The sequence below is a fragment of the Lineus longissimus genome, chromosome 10 (assembly GCF_910592395.1).
Source record: "Lineus longissimus chromosome 10, tnLinLong1.2, whole genome shotgun sequence".
NCBI lineage: Eukaryota > Metazoa > Nemertea > Pilidiophora > Heteronemertea > Lineidae > Lineus > Lineus longissimus.
Genome location: NC_088317.1, coordinates 11,252,062 through 11,269,018, shown reverse-complemented (window position 1 = coordinate 11,269,018; position 16,957 = coordinate 11,252,062). Strand labels below are relative to the sequence as shown.

The window sequence follows — 16,957 nt, the reverse complement described above, 5'->3', positions numbered from 1 at the left end:
CCAACTAGTTGAATGGAGACAGACTCCAGAGACCTACCCCGCCTATCGAGCCAACCTTTGAATGCGGAGAAGTGGCTCTCATACACTGAACGTGAGGAGAGCCTCTGAGGTCTGGCTGCCCTTCGCGCAACCTCTTCAGAAAAACCTCTCTGAATGAGCGAACGCTCGATAACAACCAAACGTGCAGGTCCAACATCCCCGGGTTGGAGTGGTAAACATTGGATGTTGGTTGGTGTAGCATTTTCCTGGATAGAGGAAGGGCCAGAGGAAATTCCATCAGGAGCCCCAGCAATGTTGGGAACCACGGCTGAGATGGCCATGCTGGAGCCACCAAGAGAATGAGACAATTGTCTGACGCAATTTTCTGCAGAACCTGTGAGACTAGCCTCACCGGAGGGAAAGCATATGCGACTAGGTCGTCCCACTGGAGGGTCATCGCATCTGTCGCCCAAGACTGATCGTCTGGGAAAGGGCTGACATACAGTGGCAGCTGGTGGTTGAGATATGTTGCAAACAGGTCTATCTGTAACATGGGGAACAAGTTGTGAATCTGTCTGAACAGAGACACTGACAGAGTCCACTCGCCCGGCAATATCTGATTCTTGCGACTGAGACTGTCCGCCATGACATTCTTTTTGCCTGGGATATACGCCACTCTGAGGGATATCTGATGTAGTTGGCAGAACCTGAACAGGTCTCGAGTCAACATAAAAAGGGCGATGGAATGAGTGCCCCCCTGGCGCCGAATGTACGAAACTACCGTGGTGTTGTCTGACAAGACCCGGACACACTTCCCCTTTACTAGATGTAGGAAATGCGCCAGGGCGAGAATTACTGCCTTCATTTCCAGGAGGTTGATGTGCAAACTCTGGTCTTCCTGATTTCAGAGGCCTGACACCATGTCCCGGGCGAGATGCGCCCCCCAACCTGACTCGCTGGCATCGCATACCAGAGACATTTGGGGCTCGGGAGGATGCAAGGGATCTCCGGCAAGCAGATTGTCCCTGTAGCCCCACCATTCTAAAGCTTCGAAGAACAGGGCAGTCAGCGGGACCACTTTGTCTAGGGGGTCCTGGTGGACCCTGAAGAAACATTTGAGATAAAACTGCAGGGGTCTCAAATGGAGACGACCTAGGGGAATGAAGTCCGCGACAAAGTTTAGCAGGCCTAGAAAAGCGAGGAAGTCCCCCGCCCGAACCTCCACCTGACTTCTGAGCTGCGATATCCATGACATGACCTTGTCGATCGACTGCAGAGAGGGAAAAACGAGGCCTCTTACCAGATCGAACAACATCCCTAGATACACGAACACCTGACGCGGCAGAAGGTTCGACTTTTCTGGATTGATGATGATGCCCAATTTCTCTGCCAGATGCAAGACAAATTGCAGCTGCTCTAGAAGGGTCTCTGGAGACTTGGCCCTCAGTAGCCAGTCGTCCAAATAGAGGTGGATCAGGATAGCCAGACGCCTCAGATACACGGCCATCTCCTTCAGAACTTTTGTGAAGATGAATGGAGCCGACGCTAGGCCGAAACAAAGGGCCCGGAAGCGATAGACTGTGTCGTTTATGGCAAACTGAAGGTAACGACGATGTGATTTGTGAACCGGAATGTGAAAATATGCGTCCTTCATGTCTAGGGTGGCCACGTACTCCCCTTGATTTAGCTGCGCTCTTACTGAGTGCACAGACTCCATTTTGAACTTGGGGACTGCAAGGTGCCTGTTCAAGAGCTTTAGATCTATCACTGGACGGAAACCCCCAGTTTTCTTTGGCACGCAGAACATATGGGAATAGAAGCCTGGTACCAGCTCTGATCGAGGGACAACCTCGATTGCCTCCTTTAGAAGCATCGCTTGTATCTCGCCCAAAAGCGCCTGGCACTTTTGAGGATCTTTTGGGAGCTGAACATTCCGGTGTATTGGAGATAGAGGGGGAAGAGATTTGAATTTTAACTGAAGGCCCTCCCTGACTACACTTCGCACCCAGATGTTGCTTGTGATATTCTCCCACTCGGATGCGAAGTGCTGAAACCTTGCCCCTACTGGAGGTCCCTGACATGGGGGCAAGGCCTGAGGAAAAGAGGTTAGGAGAATTTCTTAGGACCGGCATGCGCTGCGCGTGCAGGCTGACCCCCAGAAACACCGGGAGAGTTGAACCTATAAGAACCCCCACGGCCACGACCCCTAGCATAGGGGCGAGAACCCCTCATCGCCCCATAAGAATTATACGCACCCCTTGGCTGGGCCTGGTACGAATTAGCCAAAACAGAAGGCCTAGTAAAGGGCTTTTTCTTTGGCGCCCCCGAATCCCCTGCTCTCTTGGCCACTCCATGCAACTTATTATGCTTGGCAGTGAATTTATTCAACTGGGGAACCACATTCCCGAACAAAGAATGTTGGTCCCCAGAGGGGGGAAGAAATGGTTGATTAAGGAGCCAATTCCTGGCTTCTAGATCGATGTCCGTAGGATCCTGAATGTTATCAATCTTTCTGATACCACCCAGGAGAACATCCATGGCATTGATCGCCAGTAATGACCTTCTAGCCTGACGCTCAATGCCCTTGACCTCCTCCGCCTTGATCTTGACAGAGGACTCCATGACAGTGGCGTAAGACTCCATACTAACCCCCACGTCCGCCGCAGAAGGCTGAAGGGAATCGGACTTAACTGAATAAAACTTTTCCCTATATTTGGGAATCCTTCTCTTACCCAACTTTTTCCCTGCAATAAGGGAAGGGGGCAGAGAGTTTGGGTCCTCAACCTTTAGCGTGGCGTCTCCCCACATTTGTTGGTGAAGACAAGCAAATGAGGAGGGGATGATAGAAGAATGAGGAAAGGTGGAGGGCTTTCTTACTTCGTCCCCATCCTCCAGCTGAGACAAGGCAGTCACCTTTGAGGATGACACCTTCCTCGAGGGGAGATCCTCCCCTAGCACGACCTGAAGGTTATCCATTAGCACAGCAAATTCTGATGATAACTTTGGGTCCTCGGGCTGAGCCAGGTCCTGACTAGAGATTACTGAACGAATATCCTCGTCCTCACTAAACCCCGTATGGGAGGGGGCGTGAAGATGTAAACTGACCTGGCGGTCAGGGGAATACTCCGAGCCCTCCGGTGACCGAGAACGAGAAGTTGGTATAAATGTAGGCGCCCGAGCCAAAGGATGCTGAGGCCGAGCAGCTACCGAAGCATGGGTTAAAGAAGGGGCCAGAGACTGCGCCCCAGCCCCCCTAGCCCTAACGAAATTCTGATAATCCAGAAAATCTTGGTACATATCAGGGTCAAAACCTGAGCGACCCTGATAAGTACCCTGAGCGTCGTCATTAGGCTTACCCTCGTTCACATACCGATGCATAGCTCTAGATCTGGCCCTAGACCTAACAGACGGAGATAAAGTTAACCCAGGAGGGGAACCACCGACTGACGATTAGGAGAGCGGGACCTGCCCCTCTGCCTATTTGGGGAAAATAGAGCGGAAATGGGATCCCGATGGTCAGAAGACACATGGACCTCCATAGCTACCTCTCCAGCATTACCCGGAAAATCCCCAACCCCCACCTGAACACGATCAGGGGAGGAGCCGGGAGACGAAGGTCTACTAGCTAAAGTACTACTGACAGGGCCAGGGCCGGGAAACAAGGCACGCTGATGCCCGGACCCGGTCCTATCCTTCTTAGTCCTCTTACTAGCCTTATCCTTGCCCATGCTGGTACCAAGATAGGCAGGAACAAAAGCAACAGAGTACTGACGAAACAAAAGACGTTGGTTCTGCTCGTCAGTATAAAAGCAGCTACTAAGCGGGTATGCTGTTCGCAGTAAGCCAAAGCAATGCAAAAACAATAACAGTAAACAGAAGCTATGCGTACGACGAATACCGCGTGAGGCAGGGCGCAAACAATAGCAACTGCAATGTAAGCAAAAGCAACAGCGTTAGCGACAAACTAAAGCTGGAAAACAGGGAAGAAATCGAAAAAATTATCGATAAACATACCCTCATTTGCAAACCAGCAAAGCAAACAAGTGACACCGACACCGGTGTCTGCAGGAATGAGGACAATCTCAGGTGGTCACTCCAGAGGAAGGGAGGTCTGCGCATGCGCCATGGCATGCGCAGACTCTCTTTTTCTACACTGCAGACATCTAGCGGAGCTAGCAGGAATTAGCATAATATATACTACCAAAGGTTAATAACCTTATGGTAGAGTTTTCTAGGCTCATTAGCGCAAGAAATATGTAGTTTCGAATGAGATGTACCAAATATCCTTAAGAATAACTTGAACGAAGTTGTGTCCCGTAAAAAAGAAACACGCCTTTTATTTGCCCCTTTTGATCTTTCACTTTACATAACATGACTTTGGAGATTCTAACGATGATGATGATGTCTTCATCTATATAGTGATGGCGGCGGTGGCGGCGGCGGTTCAATCTGTAAAAATAATCATTCAAATAAGCCTAATGCTAGTGATACTACCTAAAGGATATTAACATGAGAAATATATTGATATAAATCGGGAACCGGAATCAAACTTACAAAGCTGGGGAATCTTAAGTTTCTCTGGAATTTAACTTGAAAGTAATACATATAAGTAGCCTTTAAATGTTCATCTTGCTTCCTTGACGGTGTACATCTCACTGACTCCAGATGACCCAAAATCTTCAATGACTTCAACATGAACTTTGTGACAGTATTAATTAACTTTTACGGCTTGACACTCTGGGAACTGCTAAGATAAGGCTAAAGTTCAGATAGGCCTACATAAATCAATAGAAAGAGAAACAGTAAGCCAGCATGAAGGATAAGAAATATGTAATATATATATATATTGATTTTGTCTGTAACAATACGTATTAACGCCAACACTACACGTTTCAGTGAGAATCAGTTAATGCGAATTCAATAAAGCACATTCAATTGTATTCTGGAACCAAATTGGTTGAAGCGGTTTCAAATCTGTATGAACAGAATTGAGTGTGGCACCCCAATATGTATAAAAATTTAAATCGCACGTCAGATTGATACTTTTTAACATCATTTTAACATCTTTGTCATGTTTCTTTTAATCCAGACGTAACTGATGACTAAGTGATGCTTACCCTGTATGGCTCCAACATTGGCAGCAACATATTCTTCAGGTCCATCCAGTGTCTTCTCGGCTCTCGAGCTGGAGGCCGGCTCTCCTTCTTCATCGCCGTCTTGTCGATTTCAGCGGGTATATACGTTAGCTTTGAGAGGCACAAGGAGGTTGAGAACACTGTTGTTATTCAAAGGACCCAAGGTCTTCGTCATTAGTACTAAACTGGTTTAGCACAAGTCCCACACGGACACGCCTGACATTTCGTCCGACGAAATTCCGCAGGTTAACAACAGGCCTCTAACCCCAGTCATTCTATACCCCTCGAGATCAGGTAGGGGATCGCTGGCCAGCTATTGCTTACTATTGTTAACAGTCGTAAGACTTATCCCGCCAACACTCTTCAACAGGGGATATTGTGAATGACTAGCGACACGCAATCGTTAATTTCCCCCATCAATCAATCACAATGACTCAAGGGGAACACGTACTTTGAACCTAAGTCCATGTCATCACCGTCGAAACTTAGATGAGGACCGCAGAACAAAGTGGCAAGCATGCCTGGGACCCAGCCACCGTGCTTTGGACGTGAGTTAGACTCAGTCGCCAGACACGATAACCGAATACACCAAGCGTATAGCTTGAATCGAACCCGATCTATCATCGTCATTGGTCACCTGGCCTGGCCTGGACAACTGAAAGCTGAATAGGTTAAACAGATGATAAGCAGGAACCAAAAGAATTACAACTATTATAGCTAGATAACTACGATAGCTAGATAACTACGATAACTACTCTAACAACTAGAATAACAACAAGATCTACAAAATGAGCAAGACAGTGATCAGACACACTTCCAACTCTCACAACGGTCACCATACTCCATAGGCCCCCCCCCCACATGACCTCCCGCACCCTTTTCCTATCCCGTCTCAAACACACACACACACACACACATCATATACTGTGGATACGACTTTTGAACATCCACTGGCATGAATTGCTGATGGAGGCGTCACTGTCAATCTATATAAAATGTTCATAAACTTCATGAAAATTGTAGCAGTGGCTTTATTTGTGCATTTTATAAAAATATAGTTTTGAATCCTTGTTCTCTCAGAAAAGTGCACATGAAAATGTCCTTGCAATTGGGATAAAAGTTGTATGTGATTTGCGATATTTTTTAAATTTCAGTATTAGTTCATATACTTCATTGATAAGGCTTGGTCTTTGACAAGTGTTTGACTTGCTTATTGGTTTGTTATCTTTCACTGGTCATACTTACAATATTCAACTGTCAGTGTATGGCTTCTATCAGTTTTCAACACGTGATATTGCTTTGAAACCAAAGCACTGTATGCAGGCAAATCTGCCATTAGCATTGTCAGTTAATGCTTTAGCTTGCTGGCAGATTGCTGTAACTTAGAGTGACACATTTGGGGATTTACTTTTCACTTGAGGCCTTCAATAGCTTTGTTATACTATTTCACCGTTTGAATATTTTATTCTAATAACGGTTAAAGAAAATTGACAGTGGCAACCCAATCAACAATTTGGGCAAGCTGTTACTTGATGCATACCCTTCATCTGATCGTCTTGCGGTTCATCCAAAAATCTTCGGTTGCAATTGCGGTCAAGGTTTGTGGCATCTGTAATGATAAATTGGAACAAATGCATAATGCACGATTACAGCAATTCTAGTGTTTTCAGTCATGAAATTACTGCCTAAATATGATGTTGAAATACATCATTTTTTGTCATGAATTACGTTTCCTTCATGAAATTGATGGACTTTATTCCTTTTATTTCATACAAGTTTGCCATTCTTACGACTAGTTATAACAAGGATTTATGCAATTTTGGGAATTAGGGAGTTGAGATTGGTGTTGGGGAAGGGTTAGGGTCTGGGTTAGGTTTAGTGAATATGACTGTCGTAAGAATAGCCAGTAGATTGTATGTAAAATCCAATGGAACCATCATAACAACAGCTGCGGCCTTGTACTTATTTAAACAATGTGAGCTAGTTCATTTCTCAAAACTCGTGATCAACCCTTAACTAGGAACCAATGAATGAATGATGGCATCACCGCTTCAAATATGGCCTCCTGATTTAGTGACCCAATTGTACTCTCCAGTTCTTTTGCGCAAAAGCATGAATTGGAAAGTAAAAATCTAATACTATATTATACATACCTACATGTAACCCTTCACCTTGAAAACCATGTATTACCAGCGAGAAACTTTCGTTGCAATTGCGGACAAGGTATGCGTCATCTGTAATGATAAATTGGCACAAATTCATAGTTTCAAATTCCTCAAGTTGAGAGCATTTTTTCATTTTTGGCTCAAGTGACCTCTAGTAGAATAGCTGTCCTAAGGGGCACAAATTGACTAAAATTTTGTGAACTTCATTTATTTTTCATTTCAAGCATTTTTACATATTTCTTGGGTTCTATTATGATCGGGGTTGTTGACTTGACCAACCTCTCAAGGTCACAGGCCGACAGGGTTCAAATTTTATTATTTCACCAATTGGTCGTATGTTTTGTCATTGTTCAATTGAGATGGTTCTTATTTGGTTGAAGGATGAATCTAAGTCCCTCTATGTGTACGCCAAATTTTGGCAAGATCAAAATTCAAATATGGCAGTAATCACTTAAATTTCATATTTTGTATATACCGAAGGGTGTTTGTTCAATTCCACTTCCAGGCTAAACTTTAGAATCCCCGATTGGAAATGACGTAGTTTGATCGCATTCAACTATAAATCCATTGAACAGTGGTGCTTGGTTAGTCAACCGATGACCTTTTTTTGGGGTGTGATCGGGGATTGTAAACTCGTTCCCACTTCCAGATACCGACAGCAAATTGATGCTGGGCAGTTCATGTTTTGGTGGTATGATGGGTCATAGGCCTAGTGCCATAGTGCTTTTTGGCAACCCTTAAGATGGTTCTTGGAAGTGGATTCTTTTTTTGTATTGAAAAATACAAGGGGAAAATACAAAGACAAGTTGCCCTCTTCAAAAATCCATTGGGCCTACAAAAATAAAACATGAATAACGTCAAGATTCCTTTAGACAGAAGGTGATACCCACCTTGTAGAAGATTTGTGCTAAACACAAGTTATTTTGCTATTTCAGTCTTGATATAAGTCAAAATTCGAGCAAAAACCATGTGCACCTTGCTGCAATGAATGTTCAGCCTGCACTACAGGCGAAGCATAGCAAGCACTGGAAGGCATAAAATGTGACAGGTAGTGGTTTTATGTAACACTCCCACACATTCTTTTGAGGTTGGCTATGTCTTTTGTCGCTCCAAGCAATCAAACAAAGGTGTCAGATGGCCAAGGCTTATCCAAGTTGGTAATGTGATTGGCCATAAGGAATAAATATTTGGGTGGGACTGATTTGGAAACAGTAAAGGGCTAGGTGTCGTTAGTTGTATTGTTGAATATTTTTTCATATATAATTTTTTTTTGCTTAAACAGTTTCTTGCAATAAAAACCAAAAGGAAAAATGGTGCAAACCTGAACGATACTAGACATTCATTCACACTTTTCATTGAAAATTTTATTTTTTAAAAAGAATTCAGTGAAAAATGAGCAGTACTACTCAGTACTCGATGTGGTTGGTTTGATTTGTTTGTTTAATACAAAAAGATACAGCTTTTATTCCATTAAAGATTCTCTTGGGGATTAATATCTTGGATCAAAAGATTTCATGAACAATTTAGACTAGCAAATCCAAACAAAAATAGAATACATGTTTGCAGACTTTTCACTTGATTTTCTTGATTGGGGGTAAAATTATGACCATGAGAAATTTATAAACATTCGAGGGGGGGGGAATGCAAAATGATATCCGGTCAGGGATAAAATCAATGGTTCTTAAAAACGAGACAGAAATGAGTGACAACATGTGATTTATTTCAGTCAAATCACAAGTTAATGTGATCATCTCAGGGATGAATTAATATTGGAGATAAACCAGAGTTCACATTGAATAGTTTAACTCTAGCATGAATCCATCATTGCTCTGATTACTGAAATAATTTGCGATCACATTGAATGGTTTATTTCCAGCTTGAATTCATAGATCCATCCCTCAGATGACCACATAACTTGAGTTCCCATTGAATGACTTATCACCAGTATGAATCCACATCCCTCAGACGACCACATTAACTTCAGTTCCCATTGAATGGTTCATCACCAGTATGAATCCACATCCCTCAGACGACCACATTAACTTTAGTTCCCATTGAATGGTTCATCACCAGTATGAATCCACATCCCTCAGATGACCACATTAATTTGAGTTCCTATTGAATGGTTCATCACCAGTATAAATCCACATCCCTCAGATGACACACATTAATTTGAGTTCCCATTGAATGGTTCATCACCAGTATGAATCCACATCCCTCAGATGACCACATTAATTTGAGTTCCCATTGAATGGTTCATCACCAGTATAAATCCACATCCCTCAGACGACCACATTAACTTTAGTTCCCATTGAATGGTTCATCACCAGTATGAATCCACATCCCTCAGATGACCACATTAATTTGAGTTCCCATTGAATGGTTCATCACCAGTATAAATCTACATCCCTCAGATGACCACATTAATTTGAGTTCCCATTGAATGGTTCATCACCAGTATAAATCCACATCCCTCAGACGACCACATTAACTTAAGTTCCCATTGAATGGTTCATCACCAGTATGAATCCACATCCCTCAGACAACCACATTAACTTGAGTTCCCATAGAATGACTTATCACCAGTATAAATCCACATCCCTCAGACAACCACATTTACTTTGTTCCCATTGAATGGTTCATCACCAGCAAGAATCCACATCCCTCAGATGACCACATTAACTTGAGTTACCATTGAATGGTTCATAATCAGTATGAATCCACATCCCTCAGATGACCACATTAACTGGAGTTCACATTGCATTGAATTGTTTATCACCAGTATGAATCCTTATCTCACATGATGATCTTATTAACTTGAGTTCACATTGAATGGTTTATCGCTGAGTATGGGCGGTCATCCTAAACAGTGTCCACCAGCGGTCCACTAGCGCCCACCAGGTTTAAAGTCAGGTATAAAATCATCAAAATAAAATTTAGTAGCCATAAACGAAATAAGCACAACGTAAATAACACATTTTCTGAAAATTTCATGACATTTGGGTGTAATTTGTTCTCCGAAGTGGATGTTAGGCTGCTTGTAGGGGGATTTCTGCTCAGGCATCATGCTGGAGCATTTTTTACATGCCAGATGGGTCATAGCAGATGTTGATGCTAAAAGATGAATTGGAACTTAGCCAGGTGAACTATGGGGATGAAGAATATCCTGGGGACAAAGCTGACCCATGTTACAACAGGAGTTGCTAGCAGGTCACGACAGCTTTTAGACTTGTGACCCGTGCTACGACAAGAACAAAAGTTTAAATCAATTACGAGCTCATAAATCTCGTGGCCGAATCAGTCCTGGCTGCTCCATCGTGTTGACAACATAATGAGAGAGATGAGGCAGTCACAGCCAGGTCAAATCAGTCCTGGCTGCTCCACCGTGTTGACAATATGGTGCGAGAGATGAGAGTGAGACAGTCACAACCAGGCCACATCAGTCCCAGCTGCTCCACCGTGTTGACAATATGGTGAGAGAGATGAGACAGTTACAGCCAGTCCAAATCAGTCTTTGTAGCTTCATCGTGTTGGCAACATGATGAGAGAGATGAGACAGTCACAGCCAGGCCACATCAGTCTTGTTGGCTGCTTTGCCAAGTTGTCAACATGGTGAGAGAGATGAGACGGTCACAGCCAATCCAAATCAGTCTTTGCAGCTCCACCGTGTTGGCAACATGATGAGAGAGATGAGACAGTCACAGCCAGGCCACATCAGTCTTGTTGGCTGCTCTGCCAAGTTGTCAACATGGTGAGAGAGATGAGACAGTCACAGCCAGGCTGAATCAGTCCTGGCAGCTCCATCACCGTGTTGACAGCATGATGAGAGAGATGAGACAGTCAGGCCACATCAGTCTTGGCTGCTTTGTCAAGTTGTCAACATGGTGAGACTGAGAGATATGAGACGGTCACAGCCAGGCCCAAACACTCCTGGCTGCTCCACCGTGTTGACAACATGATGAGAGAGATGAGAGTGAGACAGTCACAACCAGGCCACATCAGTCCTGGCTGCTCTGCCAAGTTGTCAACATATGGTGAGACTGAGAGAGATGGGACAGTGGTGCCGCCATCTTGGATCAACGAAAGTTGGTCTGAGAGAAGGCCAACTATTTTTGCCTACAACTGAATGATATTGTCATTGTCATTCAAATAAAAGTATATGTAGTTTTTGTGAAAGAATATTATTTGGACTAGTTAGAAATATCACAGTTTCAACAAATTCTTTGATAATTAGTCCACATTTGGACACCAGACCTCGCATTTCCCCGTCCACAAAAAGTCAAAGGCAACTTCGAAAACCTTCAAAAAAGGGGCAAAGGACATAACCAGGCAGAGAATTACAAAGAAACACTTCAACACTTAGCAAAACAGAGGTGGTATTCCTACTGAATAAAATACTCAAAACAAAACAACATATTCCTACCCCAATCCCATCCCATATCTTTGGTGTGTAAATCAATCCATCAAGAAAGTTAAAGAATATCGAAATGCGGCAGTGATGCTAGTCTCGGACAATGCTCGAATCCGCAACGCACTGATTGGGAAGTGTGGTAGAGCAAGACTACCTATCTATTAATAGATGGCAGCACAGTCATGCTGGTACTATTACTGTAAAATCGGTAAGGAAACGTCGTGACTTTGGCATGTATCTACATGTAATAAGATTGACTGTTCTTCTTTCCATTGTTCAAGAGCAATAAACTCATTAAAGAAATTATCAAAATTATATATTTGACTGTAAACCTATTCCCAGAGGCTTGATATAGGAGGCCTTCCTTGTACCCTTCAACGAAATATAGGTGCGGCAACTGATATTCAATTTAGATTAACAACCTCCAAGGCTATTGTTATTTAGCGGTCCATTTAGCGGTCCATACTCTATTGCATTGCAAATTGCCTTGGGCGACGGTGGGCCAAATGGTATTTGGCTGGCACGTGGTAAATTAAAATTTGTGTCACGTGCTTTTGTTTACAAATAAGCCACCCATCGGTGACCTGAGACATCAGTTGTCTTTGGTGGTGTGTAAACAAAGTGACATTTTCTGCAAATAATTTAGTTTTTCTGCGTAATTCAATCCGTCCAAGATGTCACAAGGAGATAGTTATCATCTTAAGTTTGGCCCCGTTGAAAGGTTACTGTAAATCAGTCAGGAGCTATACTAGTCAGTTTCACTGAGACAAGTCATACTGTAAAACAGATCAAAATAATTTTTTTTCTTTTTTTTTTTCGCTGACCCATTAAAAAGATTATAATGCATGATATACTGCAATTTCTTTTAAATATATTGAAAAACAAAGAAATGCCAGCCCATCAAACTTAGAGGGCCGCTGTCCACACTTTTGTCTACAGTTTACACCTTCCCTTCAGTGGTGCCGCCATCTTGGATCAACGAAAGTTGGTCTGAGAGAGGGCCAACTATTTTTGCCTACAACTGAATGATATTGTCATTGTCATTCAAATAAAAGTAGTTTTTGTGAAAGAATATTATTTGGAATAGTTAGAAATATCACAGTTTCAACAAATTCTTTGATAATTAGTCCACATTTGGACACTAGACCTCGTCCACATTTCCCCGTCCACAAAGTTAACGGCCACTTCAAAAACTTTCAAAAAAGGGGCAAAAAAGCCCGTCCACTCATTGCTCAAAATCACCCATCAAAATAATTGTTTTCCTTTTTTTCTTTCGCTGACCCATTTAGAGAAAACGATTTTAAAGCATAATATACTGCAATTTCTTTTAAATATATTGAAAGACAAAGAAATGCCAGCCCACCAAACTTAGAGGGCCGCTGTCCACACTTTCGTCCACAGTTTACACCTACCCGATTTGTTACATACTCGATGTGCACATCGCGTCGAGGGATGTCGTAGTTTCATCTAGTAAATAACAGGTGGCGCCACAATTAGTACATAACACGGGAAATACGAATGTAGGTGTGGCAAATGGCAGTCCTCGAGGTTTTTAATGAAATGGCCAGGGCCATTGTGCTCACCTCATGTGGAGGAAAGATGGATAAAGAGCATGGTATTGTGTCATGTAGTGTTAGGTTTGATATAGGTCCAAGCAATTACAATTTCCCCAAAATGGCCAATTTACAGTACATTCGACCTCTGTGACCTTGAAAAGTAGGTCAAACCAAAGAAGACCCGGGTGACACATTGAATGGTTGTTAGAATTAGATGTACCTATGATATAAAATCGGGCAAGTCATTACTAGGAATAATGGCATTTTGAAGAATTTAGGATTTGGCCCCCTCCCTGGAGGCCAAACGGCAAATCAGATCGCACCAAACTTCGGTACCTGAGATCACCTGACCAAGTGGTACATGTGTCCTTAATTTGTGATCAATAGTCATTGCAGTTAAGAAACGTGCCGTAGTTACGGCCTGACGGCGAATTTACGCCATTTGACCTCTGTGACCTTGACAAGAAGGTCAAATTAAAAACCTGTGCGACATATACTGTATGGTGGTTAGATGTACCCATGATATCAAATTGGTGGCAATCGGGCAAGAAGTTAAGGAATAATCACATTTTTAAGGTTTTTGGATTTTGCCCCCTGGTGGTCAAGTGGTGAATCATATTGGACCAAACTTCGGTCCCTGAGATCACCTGACTAAGGGGTAAATGTGTACCAAATTTGGTATCAATAGTCATTGCAGTTTAGAAACGTGCCATCGTTACATCCTAACGGCCAATTTACACCATTTGACCTCTGTGACCTTGAAAAGGAGGTCAAATCAAAAACCCGGAGGATATATGATGCACCTTTGCTAGAAGTACCTACCATATTTTTTTCAAAATTTCCCGACTACTATTAAGGGAGATATTGCATATTTTCACTTTTAACGTTTGGCCCCCTGGTGGCCAAACCATGAAACGAATCGGACCGAAACTTGGTCTCCAAGGTGTCATTACATAAGGGTACATGTGTACCAAGTTTCAACTCAATAGCTCTAACAGTTACGAAACGTGCCCTGCTAACGGACGACGGACTACGACGGACGACGACGACGACGACGACGACGGACGACGGACGCCACGGTATGGGATAAGCTCACCTCTGCTAAGAAGTGAGCTAAAAAGGATGCCCCTCCATAGGTTCTGTCACTTTTAAAGAAGGGGGGGGGGGGTGTTGTTCACAGCAGCCATGGGCTTCTGTTCAGGATTCTTACTTGTGATAAACCATTCAATAAGAACTCCATTTAATGTGGTCATCTGAATGATTCATTCTTGAGATAAACCATTAAATGTGATCGGGGGGGGGGGGGGGTCCTAGCAGCCGCCCTTGGGCTTCTGTTGGCAAGGATTCATACTGGAAATAAACCATTCAATGTGAACTCAAATGATTCCAACAATGAGCCAGCCACAATGAGCTAGCAAGCACCCTACATGCACTCATCATGCTACATGCTATTTGTTGCATTTGCATATCAGTCTACTCAATTACATTAAGGACATGTTCCTGTTCACAAAATTTTCATATCAAATTTCAAATTTTCAACAGACTGCGTAGGCCTTCGATTTGGTGTAATTAAGGCAACAATGTCAGCAGGCAATGCATTAGACAATATATGTACTGACCTCCTGTATAGAGAAATTATGACCAATATATAATTTCCCCATTCAGGTCGCCAGGTTGTTGGTGTAAGTGATCAGGCCTAGAATTTAAGAATGAGAGGGGCACTGTCATATTGTCCCCATTTTTTCCCCTTCTGCCAGGGCAGGCAGCCAAGATCAGGGGCAGCAAGGTCAAACTTGGTCACTTTTTGGGGCACTGAGGACATGGCAGAATTTGACCGGAGGGCACCGAGGCCAAATTATAAGCTTTGTAAAAGATTACCATAAGTGTTCCTTTTTTGTCTTACACACTCATAACTGTTAACTGTCAACTGTCAGGTTGCTAAAATCAATAACTTGGGACGAGGTTGACCGAAAATTTGTGCGCAACTCAGGTACACTCAGCATAGTAACCGATTACCAAGGGACGAGACTCGCACAACACGCATTTCGCTGTCACTCAAACTGTCATTGCATGAGAAATCAAGCCTAAGCAGGTCCACACGCACCACCAGGCAATGAATAAGACAAAGGGTTCTAGTCTATTGAATCGCACTGAACAACCGACGAGAAGCTTGTTGGGAAATATGAATTAAACGACCATCAAATCGCACGTCATCGTAAAATCGTCTGCTGTTGTGTGTACATAGCTACATACATTGTACACACATATAGTACACACACTGCATGATCGAATCGAGAGGATGACTAACAAAACCACCCTGTGCATCGGCGAACTAGACTGAGAAATCACATCGAAGTTTGATCAGAGACATGTTTGATAAACAAAAATGTCACAAAACTTACTTGAACAAATTTTCCAGCCTCGGTGTGCCCGCTGCAGAAGTCTGAAGCTGCGCCTCTTGGGCCTTCCGCCGCCTCCTCCGGTTCGGCATTTTGCTACCGAACGTCGGCGACAGGGGTGGGATGTCAGTGTGTATGCAGTGCAAATGATCGTCAAGAGTATACCATGCGAACGAGGTCTGATAATTGGCCGTTCCTCTGTACAAACGCTCCCCGCTGCTTATCACAGCTTCGCAAAATAGTAGTTGAATTGTCGAGAGATCGCAGTGGGAGTGTGTGTAGTAAGTGAATCGGCGACCGGGCCACGTGCTACGGGGCATTCCCTTTCAAGGCTTAGGGGCACCGCGGCGAGCCGGGGAAAGGGGCAGGACACTTGTGGCCGTGAGATTACTGGGTTTGGGTGGGGCAACCAGACATTTGAAAGGGAACCGCGGCAATTGGCCGCGGTTAAATTCAAGAGCTGAGTGAACCACTACACCACCCAACCCGGAGGGTAAAGAAAAATAAATTCATATCATTATCTTGTGAAAATCTTTTTTATTGTTGTACATCCCAAGAATTATCGTAATGGCAATTTGGAATGTCGTGCAGGAGGAAACCCCTCCCCGGGAGAAAACCTACGCGACCGGAGGGAGCTGCCGACTCCATCACACAGGTGACAGGCTTCAATGAGGCTTCATCCCTCAGACAACCACATTAACTTTAGTTCCCATTGAATGGTTCATCACAAGTATGAATCCACATCCCCCAGTCTCAGACGACCACAATAACTTCAGTTCCCATTGAATGGTTCATCACCAGTATGAATCCACATCCCTCAGAGTCAGACAACTACATTAACTTTAGTTCCCATTGAATGGTTCATCACCAGTATGAATCCACATCCCTCAGATGACCACATTAATTTGAGTTCCCATTGAATGGTTTATAATCAGTATGAATCCACATCCCTCAGACGACCACATTAACTTTAGTTCCCATTGAATGGTTCATCACCAGTATGAATCCACATCCCTCAGACAACCACATTAACTTTAGTTCCCATTGAATGGTTCATCACCAGTATGAATCCACATCCCTCAGAGTCAGACAACCACATTAACTTGAGTTCCGATTAAATGACTTATCACCAGTATGAATCCACATCCCTCAGATGACCACATTAATTTGAGTTCCCATTGAATGGTTTATAATCAGTATGAATCCACATCCCTTAGACGACCACATTAACTTTAGTTCCCATTGAATGGTTCATCATCAGTATTGAATCCACATTCCTCAGACAACCACATTAACTTTAGTTCCCATTGAC

The 16,957-nt window shown here is 43.5% G+C and overlaps 1 long non-coding RNA gene across 1 annotated transcript in view; it reads right to left on the bottom strand.

Moving 5' to 3' along the window:
- Positions 1-15,732, bottom strand: part of LOC135494764 (uncharacterized) — a 28,823-nt gene extending 13,091 nt beyond the window's left edge. Inside the window, exons 1-4 of the long non-coding RNA XR_010448448.1 lie at positions 15,649-15,732; positions 7,268-7,348; positions 6,655-6,723; positions 5,097-5,776 (exon numbers count right to left, since the gene is read on the bottom strand). This is a non-coding gene — a long non-coding RNA (uncharacterized LOC135494764). The remainder of the gene's footprint in view (positions 1-5,096; positions 5,777-6,654; positions 6,724-7,267; positions 7,349-15,648) is intronic.
- Between the last annotated feature and the right edge of the window lie 1,225 nt (positions 15,733-16,957).